Source organism: Triturus cristatus, chromosome 9 (genome assembly GCF_964204655.1).
Source record: "Triturus cristatus chromosome 9, aTriCri1.1, whole genome shotgun sequence".
NCBI classification, from domain to species: domain Eukaryota; kingdom Metazoa; phylum Chordata; class Amphibia; order Caudata; family Salamandridae; genus Triturus; species Triturus cristatus.
Genome location: NC_140592.1, coordinates 333377255 through 333393171, shown reverse-complemented (window position 1 = coordinate 333393171; position 15917 = coordinate 333377255). Strand labels below are relative to the sequence as shown.

At 47.3% G+C, this 15917-nt stretch overlaps 1 protein-coding gene across 1 annotated transcript in view; it reads right to left on the bottom strand.

Moving 5' to 3' along the window:
* Positions 1-2254, bottom strand: part of LOC146797873 (caM kinase-like vesicle-associated protein) — a 592979-nt gene extending 590725 nt beyond the window's left edge. The window contains exon 1 of the mRNA XM_085625076.1: positions 2025-2254. The gene's annotated coding sequence lies outside the window, so the exon portion shown is untranslated. The remainder of the gene's footprint in view (positions 1-2024) is intronic.
* Between the last annotated feature and the right edge of the window lie 13663 nt (positions 2255-15917).

The window sequence follows — 15917 nt, the reverse complement described above, 5'->3', positions numbered from 1 at the left end:
GCAGGTTTTTTAACAAGCGAATCTTTTTTTATTAACGTGTGCTATAATATGTGAGTATAACATCTGAAGGCAGGCGCTGCTCGAGTACCACACAATTCATCGGCATGATTTATTGTACAATAAAGCTCCTTGTGGGCGCGTGTCCTTGTGAGCACAGTAGCCAGTATTGGTAAGAGGGGTGGTGCAAAGAGACTCTCCTGGCCCGCACACCCCATCTCAGCGTCTCTTCAAATGACAGACCCCCCCTCACAAAATAAAGTCACCACAGCGGAAATCAGCAGGGGGCGACACGTGATGAGTTCGAACAGCGCGCGCACAGTGGCCAATACCTGCCCCTCGAGGGGTAGTATTAGAAACAGACGCGCGCGCAGCCCAGAAGCCGCTGCACGCCGTTTCCGTGCATAGACAGCGGGTTCCGACGAGTTACAGAATAAACAACAGTAGCTTAAGACTTAAAAATATCAACAACAGCCGCGGGTACAAACAGCTAATTCAGTGGCCGACGTACGTTTTTTTTAAACACATTCTAAATGCGTCTACATTTTGCAAGTGGTGCGTCGCTTCAGTTTTTTTTCACACGTACATGGATTACACCATTGCTGGCGAAAGCTTGTCCCCCCCCCCCCCCCCCCACCCTAACCCCTCTCCACCACTCCCCACACACTCTAGCTCCCCGGGATGACGACCCCCAGTCAGGCAGGCTGCAAGTGTCAGAAACATTAGTAAACGACAGAAGGAAGGAGTAAAGTATGGGGTGTCAGAAGCCCACAGCAGTTTCCACTCTGCTCCACCCTCGTTGCATAACACCAAGGAGTACCAATCATGGCTTCTGAGCAGTGACATAAACTGAATTACCCCATCTCCTGCGTCCCTAAAATGAAAGTGCAACAGACAGCACTCAGAAGTGGCTTGTTAGACACGCAGCGCTATACAAATACTCCAAAATAAATGCAAACCACGAACAAGTGTATGGGGGGGGGGGGTGCAAAAACCTTGCTTGTGGGCTCGCTTTTAGAGGGCAATTAGGGGCCGCCAGCAAGTGGTTAAAGAAGCCCAGCGTATTGAACCGCTGCCCTCTCTTAAAACTGACCGCTGTGCGGGCTGGGGCTGTCGCAGTCGGAGCCCAGCCTCCTCTCGGCTCTTCAGTCTCTGTGGAAAAGAAGCGCGGACGAGCTCTCCCCTTACATGTTCGTGATCGTGGGTGACACGGAAGGAGGAAGCTTCACTCGACTATGTTGGGGGGGGACTGTGTCACCGTGGTGTCTGGTGCCCCCGTGCAGCGTATATATGCCCCAGGATGCCAGTCATTTTTAAGTCGAGCTCAAATAATGTCGGGCTGTTTTCCCCACTTACATAGGCTGAGAATGCCCACCGAAAGAGAGTGCACGTGTGAATGGATGGCACTGGCAGGCGTCTTCAGGGGGCAGTGTTCGGGATTGTTGGGGGCGCACGTGGCTCTCGGGACAGGGTGGCGATGGTTTCAAATCGCTTGAGATGATTTACTTTGACTAAGACGTAAAGGTTCGAGTGTGTAGGCATACATACACCACTTTACTAAATGCAAGAATGCCGCCCCCCCCCCCCCATGTTAAACAAAAATATTCTTTCAACACTTTAAGACCCCCCCCCCCCCCATACACACACGGGTACACGTGCGTGTGTGGGGGGGGGGGGGGGTAGGGGGCACCTGTTCCGTCCGACACTCAGGTGGGAACTCATATGGAGTCGGGCGTTCATGAAGCAAATAATGTAAGATACCGCCAGGGGCTGAAGGTGGCACATGCAGTCCTGATCACCCCATTGCCACATGGCGGAAGCAGAAAGTATGCACCCGAGCGTTGGCACCTGCTGTGATTTATGAGAAGCGTTCACCTTATTTTGAAAAAATAACCCTAATGCTGTTCGTCTGCTCTGCTAATCCCTTCCAATTGTCCAGTTCAACATGCACAGTACACTGGCACTTAACACGGGGCTCCCTGGCACTCTACACTGCCGCTCGCCCCCTCCATCCCGCATGCACCCACCTTATGGTCCGTGCGTGCAGCCTGAGGGCGGCGTTGCCCGGGTCTCGCGCCCCTGCAGCAGAGCTCTCCGGGTCGACTGGGTGCTGATCCCAGAGTGTGGTCGCCGCACCTCGCTTATTGGTAGCCGCGTGTTGCCATCGGGGGAGGCAGGCAAGCTGCGGAGAGGTACCAGCCGGGCGAACTACCTGCAGCAACGGAACCGAGCGCCAGGAAGGCAGAGCAGTGCCCACTCCAGAGCTTACTGCAAAAGTTCCAAGAGAGGAGACCGTCGGAGCCCATCCCAGCGGGGGCGGGGCTTCATCATCCCTGCATCCCCATCACCGGAAACTTTAAGCCCCGCCCACCCTACCTCTGTTGTTTCATCTACTGTAGAGACGAATCGGGGGTGTGGTGGGCAGCATCTGACGCGATTCGACGCTTGGTGCACTTCTGGGCGAGAAATAAAAAGGCACTGCAGAGATTTTTCACCATAGAGCACGTTCAGCTCTGCATGCCTTCTTGCTATGTAGTGCCTCCAAGAGCTAGCTTGGCATCATAAAAAAATACAGTGCGTTCCATAACCGTGCAATTCAATCCTCTATTCATTCTTTGATCCATCTCTACCCATCCATCCGTGTTTCTCGCCAACATACAGACATTAGTTGTTGTTATATAATGTGTGGGTTCTACCACTCCTATGCCTGTGAAAGAGGTTCAAGAGAGGGTGGTCGCAGGATGTCAGACCGAGTGATTCTGGCCACCTTGGAACCCAGACCTACCAGATCTAAGCGAGAGAACAGCCTCCGAACAAGGGGCTCTGCGCAGCTCGAAGGGGAGGGGAGGCTGAGGAGGGGGCTCTGGACCGAAAGAACGACGACTGTGAGAGGCAGAGGCCAGGCATGACTGAGGGATACGTAATGGAACAGAGGACGCACTGATTCATGAAGGCATTGACGAATGGGTGAATGGGTGGCAGCTATAAGAATGAAAGGGCAAAACCTTTGACATTTGTGGGAATGGGTGCAGGAAGACATGCAGTAAACCCCAACTACACCTGCTCCCCTCCCGACATCCACAAACGTCTACAGGAACACCTAAACCATTACCTCGATTCCTTCTTCCGTCAACACCATTACACCATCACTTACCACTACACCCACAGCACTAAATCGATATATTGTCACACAATACAATAGCACTGTTAGACTTAGGGGGCTAATTAGGGGTAAGGTTAGCATTAAAGTGAGATTCAGGGTTATTTTATAATTAGGTTAGTCTTGGTTTATGATTATAGGTAGAGTTTGGGTTGGGGTAACATTTAGGGTTAGGCGCGTGTTAGAACAAAGTGCTGCGTAAAAGTAGGGTGGGTGTGGTTGTTGTTTTGACTGTATAGTGCTGTCAGTACAGTGGTCAGTTACATACTGCAGACATTGGCTTTCCTTCTGATCCAACATGCATTCTGGGTCTTTGAGGGGCCAGAGCCTTTATGCTTGTCAAAAAAACTTTAGATGCAAATTCCTTACATTCAGAATTTATTCAAGATCAGTGATAGCAACAAATGCTTCTATTTGCCATTATTTGTGGATTGTGTTCTGTCCCAATACATTTCCAGTCTTAATGTGCGTTTCTGCAGGAGAATGAATTTTGTAGCTTCTGTTGCACTGAATTATGAATGAATAAGCTTTATTTCGATACAAGGGTATCATAAAAGCACATACAATTATAATAATATGAACAGTCTTAAAATCAGAAAATTTAAAAATAACAACATCACCAAGGTTCCTAAGCAGATTAAATATAAAAACACATATAAACATAATAAATAGGACAATTGGATTAAAAAAATAGTATCAGAATAATTAATCTGCATTACATTTGGACTGCGAGACCTTTGGATCTTAGAAGCCAGGCCCACCTTAAGAACTTAGAAAGTGCACAAACGTACAGAGTTCTGGTATCAGATTTGAAGATGCGCAAAGCTAGAGTATGATCTCTGATCCCCAGATCTCTGCACATAGGTTTAAGCCAAAATGTCCTTGGGTGTTTATATTCCGGACATGCAAATAAAATATGTGCAATTGATTCAGGCCTAGTCTCGCAGAAGGGACAAAAAGGTGGTGTTTGTAGAGGAGGTTTCCAGCGCGCGGTTAATTCGCGCACTGGAAGAGTACCAACCCTAAATTTAAGATAAAGTGCGCGATCAAAAGGTTTCTGAATAATGTCAAGGTAAGGCTCATAACGCACTTCATCTTTGAGCCTTAGAAATTCAATGGTGCATCTGGCACCATGAGAACTTGAATTCCTTTTTGCATTAACCCATCTCCAATAAATTAACTTCAGTTCAGATTTGGGTGGAGAGGTTCTATTCACCCAGGCATCTCTTAGGCCAAGATCAAGCAGCAAGGACTTGACATCCTTTAGCCATTTGATCTTATGCCAACAAGGCATGGAAAGAATTTCAGACAAACCCTCGGCATACTTCGCTAGCTCCGGGGTACGCCAGAGCCGAGCCCAAAGAAGGAGGGGGCGGACTCTTGCCATATCCTTCAAAGCCTGGCACCCTAAGTCCATCAACAGGGGGGCAACGGGTGTACTCTGGGGAAGTGCCATCAGTTCCTTGAAGAAGCTCGACTCAGATTTGGCAAGCTGATCAATATTGGTCATGCCCCATAATTCAGCTCCATAAAGTGCTGAGCTTACACCTCTAGCTTTGTATATCGCGAGAGCGGGTGCTATTGGTCTGGAGGAAGATGATCGATGCTCTCTGAGGAGGGCGCCAGTGATCCGCTTGTGGTTTAGGAGCATCTTGTGTATATGTGTTGACCACTGCATTGTGTCCGAAATGCGGATGCCCAAATAATCAAATTCTTTTACCCTATCTAAATTGACTGAGTTTAGTACAGGGGGCCGACCTAACTTCTTTGGTGGATTCAGAATTAGGTATTTGGTTTTAGAAGAGTTTATCGTAAGCCCTCTATTGGTACAGAAGGATTAAAAACTATCCAGGAGAGTTTGGAGACCCATTGGTGATTTGGATAGTAAGAGGGTGTCATCAGCAAACAGGAGAGTTGGAATGCGTTCACCCGCCAGGGATGGTGCATCAGAAGGAACTTGTGACAAATGCTCCACTACGCCATTCACGTAAAGTGAAAAAAGAGTAGGGGCAAGAACACATCCCTGGCGGACACCCCTGTTCACTGGAATTCTCTCTGTTTTTTGGCCTTGGGAACCCCAGCGTACCTGTGCGAAGTTCCCCTCATGCAATTTAAATAGAAGAGCCAATAAGTAAGGTGGAATCTTCATAGTGGCGAGGACATTCCAGGGAGTAGAGCGGGGGACTAGATCGAAGGCTGTTTTAAGGTCTATAAAGGCAAGGTAAAGACTACCTTTTCCAAGAAAAACAACCTTCCAGTAGATGAGGAGCAGTCTGAAGACTTGCTCTATTGTACCAGTCCCGATTCTGAAGCCCGCCTGGTAATCCAAGAGGATGTTGTTGTCATTTATCCAGGATAGCATCCTTTCCAAGATCACCTTCCCAACAACCTTCTGGGTTGAGTCTATCAGGCTAATAGGGCGGTAGTTAGCAGGATCATCCCTACCGCCCTTCTTGAAAATCGGGACTACCTCGGCCCCCTTCCAGGAATCCGGGACCGGAGCGCCATTAACAATGGCGTTAATTAGAGTTGAAAGAAGCTTCCCCCATCTTGCTGGATCGAGTCTAAGTATATCCCCAGGAATACCATCAGGGCCTGCTGCCTTCTGGGGAATAATGGATTTAATAGCATTAATCACTTCCCCTTCGCTGAAGGGATTGGTAAATGCTAAATCCTGAAAGGGGGGAGCCTCCATACAAGGAAGCTCCCCCTCACTCTCAGGGCAGAAAGAATAGAGGTTAGAGAAGTGTTCAAACCAAGCCGCACAAGGAATGTTACAAGTGATAAGATCTTGGTCGGGTCTATTCTTTGTCCTAATTATGCTCCAAAACAGGCCAGAATCCCGCTTAAGGGAGGCCTCCTTGAGTGTCTGCCAGTACGATTCTTCCCAGGCCTTTTAGCACCAGACACACAAGTCCTGTACTCTCTCCTAGCCAACTGGATCTCAGGCATGACTCTACTTTTAAGGGCCACAATTAGGGCCGATTTCTTCCGCCTGCAGTCTTGTGAGTACCAGCCTCCTGCTAAACTCTGCTTTCTCCCCCCAATTGCTTGTCTACCATTGCCTTTTACTAAAGATAAGGACCCCAATTCTTTAATGAGGCCTTGGAAAAGCGTGGAAACCTTAGTATGATAGGTCTCGTGGGAGCATAGGGAAGCTAACTCTTCTTGTACGACACACAGGATAGATCCAATCGACTGGACTTTCATCTCATCAAGCATCACTTTGCGCCATTTAAGGCGTCTCTCACAGTTAGATGGGCATACCTCAAGGGTAGTCATGAGTGGACCAACTGGCAAAATCATAGGGCCAGTGGCTCCCTCCCAAAAAGGATGGATGCTTAGGGATAGCTGGTTGTGGTCGCTATCAGCAGTCGAAATTACTTCCATATCTTGGACAAATGGCCACAATTTAAAATCAAGGAGGACGTAATCTATCCTTGAAGTGTGGCCTGTCCTGTTGTAGGTGTGGGCACCATGTGAGTCCGACCGAGTTCTACCATTAACCGCCCTTAGGCCAAACTCCAATGTCATAGAGTTCATGAAAATGACTGACTTTGACCATCTCGTAATAGGAGACAAAGATAATAAGGGGATGCCTCTTTTAGCGTCGTCCTCCAGAAGCTCTGGGGAATCAAGCACAGAAAGGGGCTCGAAAGAGCAATTAAAATCTCCTGCAACCAGAACATGAGAGGCCTGGTGACACTTACGCAATTCCTGTTCAAGGGATATAAGAGTAGATGACAAAGCTCCCCCACTTAAGCCTCTAGCATAAACGTTAAATAAAACAAGAGACTTTCTACCCTGAGCTCCCTTAATAGTAATCCTCAATAGATCAGGGGAAGTGTGGCAAGCCTGCCTGACAGTACATCCCAAGGAGATACTGACCCAAATGAGGAGACCGCCAGAAGGGCGGCCTCTCCCAGACGGGGATAAAATGGCCGGTTCGAAGAAGGTAGTGTAACCCACCATGTGGTGGGGCACTGTACTCCATGTCTCCTGAAATATGCAGATACAATAGGGCTCAATTAAGGAATTCCAAGCTGGAAGATCTAATTTGCTTGAAAGACCAGCAACATTCCTGCTTAGAATCATTAAAGAAGGATCAATTATGGAGGGATCACAAGAGGGTGAGGGAGTAATGTAATTAGAAACACCCTGGTGACGGGTGAATATGGGGACCAGTGGGGGATCGACATTGGACTGGGGGTATGATCCAGGCTGTAGCCTCTGGTTAGAATCGTGGGGTAAAGAGGAGTTGGAAGGGAAATCCCCAGACAATACAGGGGAAATCTCTGCTGCGTCACTAGTAGCCTCACCTGCAGAGATGCAGAGATCAACCATAGGAAGGTTTCCATGTCAATAGGAATCGTACTGAAAATGTGGTTCTCTATAACTATTAGAGGGAGGAATAGCAAGATCAGTAGCTCTAGACATCTGGGCTCCATCGTGGCACCCATCAAAGGCTGCGTGGGATGAAGACTGTGAGTACTGAAAATAGGAAAAATCTGAATAAAATTGGCTTAGATCATAACAGCCTATGCCATTCAAAGCAGAACCAAAATGATGACTACAAATAAACCTTGGGACCCTTGGATCTCTGAAATTTACGAGAATGCAGTCCCCAGACAAGTTTTTACATCTGTTACCCACCCAAGAAACCCTTCTGACATAGAGAACATGGCCATCCAAGTGCCTCGGGAGCGGTCTGTTTTTATTCAGCCAATATGTTGTTTTGTTTTTCAATTCGGAGAAAGATTCAAGTTTACCATCTTTGAGATGAGGAACTCCCACTAAGACAGCCACATAAGGCAAACACTCTGGTGGTAAATTAATGTGTGGCAATACTTGCTGGATGTTGACAGAATTAACATTCGTGTGGGCTAATACAGGGCCCACGCTAGGTGGTATGAGTTGGTTCTTAGTAGGTACCATCTCATGAGCCGATGCTCCTGCACTAACACAACATGTGGCCGGACCATGAGCTAAAGTTTCTTTGTTCGTGGGTATGCTATTCCGGGAAAAGGAGGATGGTACAGGTTTGTGAGATGATGTGGATGCCACATTCTTGGGCCTAGTACTTGGGATGGGATTCGAAGTTGGCAAAGTGGGCGGAGAGGTAGGCTCACTTGATGAAATCAGAGTAGGTTGGACAATGGTGGGATTGTCATGGCCAATCTTCACATGTAGCTTAATCAGTGATTTAAGGGAGAAGAAATTATCTAGAGAGGCCTGTTCAAACCTCTCAAGCCTCTCAGACAAAGTCTTCACCCTTTCGGTCAAAGGAAGTATAAAGGATTTAAGGAGGAGTTCAATTTGATCAATTAAAGTAGATTGGGGCTCGGGGCCATGAGCACCTAAATTGGAAAATGGGTGTTCTACAGGTATTGGTTCAGGGACTGGATTAATAGGAAGCAGAGGCGATGAGTGATTTCTCTGGGGGCAAAGAGAGGGTAGGACTGTACGTCCAGATTTGGTATTGGTATTAATACATAGCTTGGATTTATGTTTATTGGAAACTTTTTGGCGGTCCCCCTTGTGGCCACTACCTACTCGTTTCCTTTTACTAGGAACAGCTTTTGGGCCTACAATATTAGGAACCTCAGGAGAAGAAGCGATAACATGAGCTGGTGCTGAGTTAGAGGTCGACTCAGGGGGCGCTAAGTGTATTACCTGCGATGAAGAACGGGGAGAATCTAAGTAGAGGGGAGGTCCGTGGTTGGGAGAGCTGTTGGTAATAGTGTCTCCACTGTGCTCCGCACATTGATTGAATCCTGGACTAGACGCGGTAACCTGGGCAGATCCTGGCGCAGGGGTGACTGCTAAGGCTATGTTGCCCAGTGACGACCGCTTAGTGTACATCGGATCAAGGGATAAGCGCCGTTCCGTGATGGCAATTTCTTTTTCAAGCACTGAGCAAGCACGTATGATGAAGTGATCTAAAGTGCCGCTAACAGTGCATCCACCAATCCCACCTCCCTTTCCCGAACGTGTGGACATAGCCATGGATGCAAAATGGAGTAAACAGTATTACACACGAATCACCAATGTCAACTGAGTTAATCTTTGCCAGGTACTTTTACCAGAGTCAGTGTTGTCGTGCACGAAATCCAAGAGGGGTAGCCCAGCCCGGCCTCCCTAGGCCCCTGACGGCCACAGACGGTCCCGCCCTTGTCCCGGGCTTCTCCCGGCGCTACCCGCGCGCGGTCCCGCGTCGCGGGAGCGGCGGTGGTGATTTAAGCGCCTCCTGGCGCGCAACTGTAGCTCAGGTGGTGTGTGCCCGCTAGAGCTGCTGGGGCATGTAGTCCTGTCTCCCCACCGCGGCCGCGAGAGTTGGTAACGCGGCGGCGGGAGACCAGGACCGCTTCAGGGAGCAGGGCAACAGGAACAACCAACAGGGTCCACGGGTCCTCACAGGCGAGAGGAGACGAGTTGCCAAACAGGTAATTTGCATAAAGGAATTATAAAGAAAAGTTAAATATTTGTCAATGGTCTGAGGGGGATCGATCAGGCAAGCGACTGGAATAGCTGACCTGAGGTGATCAAATGCGTCTGCTGCTAGAGGGGTTTTATTCAGAAGATGGCACAGTGGTTAACACACAACTGAATATTAATGCTGCCTTTGTGGGGTACTATTGTTACTTATATGCAGACGTAGACTGTCCCACCATTGATAGGATTAAGGGGTATCTTCATGAGCTTCTCTCCTCCACTTGAAATCGCTCCAAAGAGCAGAACTGGACTAACTCCTTCAAATAGAACCCATACGTGTGGTCATCACTAAAATTGCCCAAAATAAAACTCTGGGTAAGGATGGCATCCCAATAGTATACTATGCCACCTTCAGTGCACACTTCTCCCAGAATTTAATGGAAGTTTATAACCAAGCAAAGGAGAGGGATCACTTCCCAGACACCTTCTTGAGGTGCTGATAGTGGTTCTTCCCAAACCATTCTGGAATTCGCTCGACGTACACTCATTCAGGACATTATCCCTCTTAAATGTGGACTATAAGATATTGGGGAGGGTACTGGCCAATAGATTGCTCCCCATTCTCAGCACCCTAGTACATATAGACCAAACCAGGCTTACACCCGAAAGCCTTACATTCCTTAACATCCGACATCTGCCTCACCTGATGAAGGCTGCTTCGAGTGATACAGGTCAACAAGTGGCAGTATCGTTTGACATAGAAAAATCATTTGATATGCTGGGATGGGAATATTTATTGACGACACTAGAGGAAATGGGCATCAGTCCAGGATACCTTAGCTGGATACATGCCCTCTATAAGAACCCAACAGCAAGAGTCAAACATAACAGTTGACCTCTTACAGTGTTGACATACAAAGGGGCACAAGGCAGGGCTGCCCTCTTTTCCCACTGATACTAGCCCTAGCCATTGAGCCACTGGCCTGTAGACTGTGTTTGTGAGCGCAGAACTGGGGTATCATGGCACACAGGGAACGCCACATAATCTCTTTATATGCAGATGATGCCCTTATCTATCTGCACAAAGCCAGTACTGAACTTCCTGCTCTGACGGAGACACTGAATCAATTTGTAACCATGTCGGCCTTAAGGTAAATTGGTATAAGTTCTGTCTGTTCGCCCTTTACCCAGTCCCTGAGCACAATAGAGGGGCCTTGCTGTAGTCTAGGCTAGAATGGCACCATAACACGCTCAAATACTTGGGTATACAGATCTATTATTCAGATAAAGACCTCATAGAGGGTAACATGTTCAGGGCCCTGGGCTCAATACGTCGGTCCCTCCCCATTCGATCGTTCTTACCATTATCCCCTCTAGGCCAAGTGGCAATCTCAAAGATGCCTATCATGTGATGGCTACTGTATTTCTTTGCAGCACTACCACTTACCCTCCCCAAGTGCTTTTTCAGGGATCTCTATAGTCTCTGTCAGAGCTGATATGGGGCTCGGGCAAGAGATGGGTGGCACTTTCCATATTCCAGCGACCGCTTTCTGAGGGAGACCATGGTACCCCAATTATGAGCTGTACTATGCAGCAGCTCCGCTGCAGTGGCTGATGCACTGACTGGGGACATGCACTTACCCAAAAAGAATGGACATTCAACCACTCCTGGGTGGGGTACACATATAGTCACACAAAAAGAAGAAAACTATGGTCTCTAAAATAATTATTTCTAAGTCAGCAAGAAAATACTAAATAGAATGACAAAAGTTTTTAGGGAAACAACGGAATCCCATCACCCACCGAGGTGGCTTGCTTCATCATTTGGGATATCCACTCCACTGCACACCCATATGAAATCAAGGGCTGCAAACTTCTCAAAAGTAGAAGGGAGTTGAAACAGATGTTTCCATCAGTGTGATATCAAAAAATGAGGAGATCGTTAGAGTATTTGGAAGGGTGATGGTTGCAGTGCTAGTGATGTGATGGCGTGAAAGTCAAGTGATATTAAAATTGGCTAACAGGATACTGACCAATTTTAATAAATGCTACCCTGATGCCAAAACTAAAAACAGTGCAATTACAGTTTAAAAGAATAACTGTAGTAAGTCCATAAGGAAAAGGTCTACATGTTTCAGCCCCCTGGATTATTTGATCCGGGCTTTCGTCAGGACCTATAAAGATGAAAAATGCTACTTTTTAGAAAGCCTGGAGAATTGACTCTGGGGTTTGTAGGGGTGTCCTGCTCATGCAGGGGCACCCTCACACTTGTAACCAAACACACTGCCCTCGGGACTGAAGAGCCTGCCATAGGGGTGACTAATAGGTTTTAAGTGCGGTGACGTCAGATCTAAGGAAACTTATATCTGTTGTCAGAGGTACGAGCACCAAATCACACAGGCTGCAATGGCAGGACTGTAGTCACAGTTTAAGTGGACTCTCATGGGTGGCACAATACATGCTGCAGCCCGTGGGAGACCCTGGTGTACCTATGGTGTACCTATGCCCTGGGTACCTCAGTACCATATAATAGGGACTCACAAGGATACACCAGTAGCCAACTGTGGAGGTACCAAAGTATAGTAAGGCACCAATAAAGGAGGTTTTATATATTCAATAAAAAAAGAATATTTTGTTATATCCAGTTACCCTATGAATAAAGGAAAACTTTGGGTATACCTGTAGGCAATTCTAAACTCTATACCTTTCCTCTGGATCCCTGCTTATCCAGTTTGATTTAATCTAAGACCTCCCATTCTATTTTTGGTTGAGTCCGCCCTGGTGGTACCATCCTACCAGGCTGTGGATAGACGTCGATGATGGAGCTTGTCACGATAAAGTGAGTGAAGCATCTAAGCCAATATTTTAGATACCCAAGAGAAATGAGAAAGTACCTTCTTTCCGTTGATAGAATCCATCTTCTTCCCTTCCTCTTTTTTTCAGATATTCCAGTTACTTTTGTGTGTGACCAAAGTACTTACTAGAACCAATTTAGGGGAGAGAGCCCAGTTGCTGATGTCCTGTTTAGCAGTATCCAAGCAGACCAGGTCAAAACCACACTGACAGCAGGCAAAAAGGGAGGGGGGTAACCATGCTTGAAGGATCCTACCTTGCAACACATGCAATTCCATAAAATTTGCTATAACTTTAGGTTCCTACGCAAAATCAAATTACACAAATTTAACTCACCCCTAGTTCCAAGTTCATCAGCTCTAGGCACTAGGCCATAAATTAGCCCCCCCAACTCTTTGCAATTTTTTATAGTGCAAACCTGACCCAAGAGAATTTGAGTGCTTTACAAGAACCAAACTAGTTACACCTTTTTTGTTTTGCTTTGCTTTTTAAGCACAGAATCATTGGATGTTGAGTTGGGTCTGAGATTTCATCCTGTTTCCTCATGTTCCAATACTATCAGCCCAAGGCACTAGGCCACAAATCCAACCGCATGTGGTGACTGGGACGCAACATAAGGCCTAGCTCAACTTTCCTGAGGCTGGGAGTATACCTCTGTCTTCCAACAGAAGCCATGACAGTCTCCTATTATTACAATGCGCTATCAGATTGAATAACCATCATCTAGGCAATTTCCTTATAATTGCCGGTGCTGCATAGGTTAGGTATGGAGAGAAAACAACCGAACCTCAACACACAAGTGAACTTCCACCAACCTACCAGGGAACTCCATTCCTGATCCCTCTCTAGCAGTTACACAGCGCATCCGTCGGGCAAATCGCAGCGGCCACTCCCTCTCCCACCTGGCGTCTAAGACCTGGAACACCCTCCCTCTACATCTCAGAGCAGTTCCCTCACTCCAACAGTTCAAGATGGTTCTCAAGACATGGATGTTCAACCACTAGGAACGGACAGCGGAATCCCGCAGCAGAACCCCACAGTGCCTCAAGACCCTCACGGTCAAAGCAGCCAAGCGATACAAAGCCTGATTTATTGAACTACGCCTTCTCTGTATACTGCCCCAATAAATTAAGGGATAACTCATGACATCTGATGAGACCAGCAATTGTAAAAATCCCTGCAAGGCGAACCTAGCCTTTCATGCTTGCAAGGTCGGCAAGCCAAGCATCACTCACTTTGGAAACCCCAAATTCTTTCCTTCAAAACGTGTAGAAACGCAACACCTGCAATTCTATTCACCACACAAATCATTTACCACTACTAGAAATGAATATCTCAGGCCTCGGAAGCTACCAGGAAGGGGTTGTGCTAGGATAGGTCAGGCTGGCCGCCATGTTCAGAAGTACATCGTTTATGTTGTTCGCTTGATTAATCATTATGTCATCTGGAGCAGAAGCCAACAGTAATTTCCTCTGATCTGAATGAGTCTCTGCTGTGTTTCCTCTGATAGCATCCTTCGGTCAAAGGGTCATGTGAATACTCTTCATTAGTCTGCCAATTAGGGGACTGGAACGTGGATAAAAAATCCGGCCTCTTATTTCCACAGAATGTTTGGCAAAGATGGCTTCACCTACCTGGAAGTGGCGAATAGTTATGACACGAGTGATTCCTCTTTCCTCCATCCTATCCTCTTCGAGTATTTTGAATTTATTCTTGGAATTTCTATAGCTCTTTCCACAAATTGACTTTCAAAATAATTACTGGGATAGTACGGTGAGATACTCAATTTGAAAAGGTTAGGAAAGAAGACAGAGAAGATACAGGACAGAAAAATCAAGTAGAAAAAGTAAAAAAGGAGCAATGAAAGGTTTAAAGCAATATAAATGAATGTTTGCAAATTGTAATATTAAAAAAGTCTTAAATGCAGCGATCTTCTTAAAATTGGGCGCACAGTCCCACTCTGTGCCGCAGCGCATCTTTAATAGAGTGCGCTGCTTCAGACTGGGTCATTGCGTCCTTTTACAGTGACTGCTTGCGAAGTTGTGCCTGCTCTGGGAATAGCGCATTAGTGAAAGGCGGACCGGGTGTTTGAAGCTGCTGGTCGTGTTTTCACCGAGGTGGCAGTCCTGGCCTCACATATAACGGGGGGAACATGGATCTCCCTGCAGACAGGTATACTGAGTGATTGAGCCCACCTACAGGGGGATGCCTAGGGTTCTATGAGACACCCCCTTGTTCCCCGCCTAAGAGTCACCCTCTCAGCGGAGGCCCCTCCGCAAAGACGGAGGAGCGTCGCCCCACTGCTCTGTGAGCAGTTCAAAAAGGAAAAATAAAATGATAATAACGCAATGTTATTATTTTAATTTTCCATACTGGCTTAGGTGCAGGGTGGAGATGGACTGGCCTGAGTAGGGGGAGGAGCGGTGGATGCTCTTTAAGTGCGCATGACGGTTTGGCCGGCAGTCTTGGGCTGTATTGCACAGCCTGGGAGAACATGCACAGGCTCCCAGACCCTGTCTGAGCGCCGAACCACGGTGCTCAGACCAATCACAACGCTACTTTCATGGTAGTGACAGCAGCATCGTGATTGGCTAGGGGAAACTATGTGCTTCCTGCTTCTAAGACTCAGAGTCGATGACCGAAGAGGACCAAGAGGCAGCAACTCGCCTGCAGGTAAGTGATTGTTTTTTATCCCCCACCCCACCACCCCCATTAAGTAGCAGCTGCCACTGTACCCCAATATTCACACTGACTTTGCATCACCTGACAGCAACTCTGCATCTGAGTCTGTAATATTGCACAGGAGCAAAGGCAAAGGATTCCCATATTTGCATGAGTCCACATTCCCATGCAAACATCGTTCAGGGGCATTACAGAATAGGCTGCACAAGCATCTGCGATCCCTTCTGTGAAAGCAAAGTGCCTGGAGGGGGGAGGGGGCAAAAAGCTGGTGCAAAGGCTCATTGCACCCAAAGGCACCTTATATACTACATCCCCAGATTTATCAATGCTACCCTCTAGGAGGAGGGAGACAACCACAATGATCAACAGCCGATCTCGCAAGAGGTGAACCCGAATGCCGTTCATTTGATAAAACCCGCAGTCTGGCACTAGGAAGTACACACCCACCACTATAGGCCCTTCAGTAGCCAGCTGGAATAGCTAAAAACCCACATGGAAACAATAGGCATTTGAAAAGATACAGCAGCTTAACTAGAGGGGCTTCTTTGAGTTTAATATGCCGGGTGACAAACAGAAAGATGGCTATTTATCTAGGCATTGATTGCTAGTCTTGTAGAGAGAACCTCCCATGCAATATCCCTCTCTGTCAGACCATGACTGGGCTGCTTCCTGCACCTGGTGGTCCAGGGTACCGAATCACCAGAACCTATTTTACTGGGCGGTAACTTGATGTAAGCAAAGACTTCAGGGACACGAAGGTCGTTTACAGGTAAGCAGGTGTGGATTTATTCGG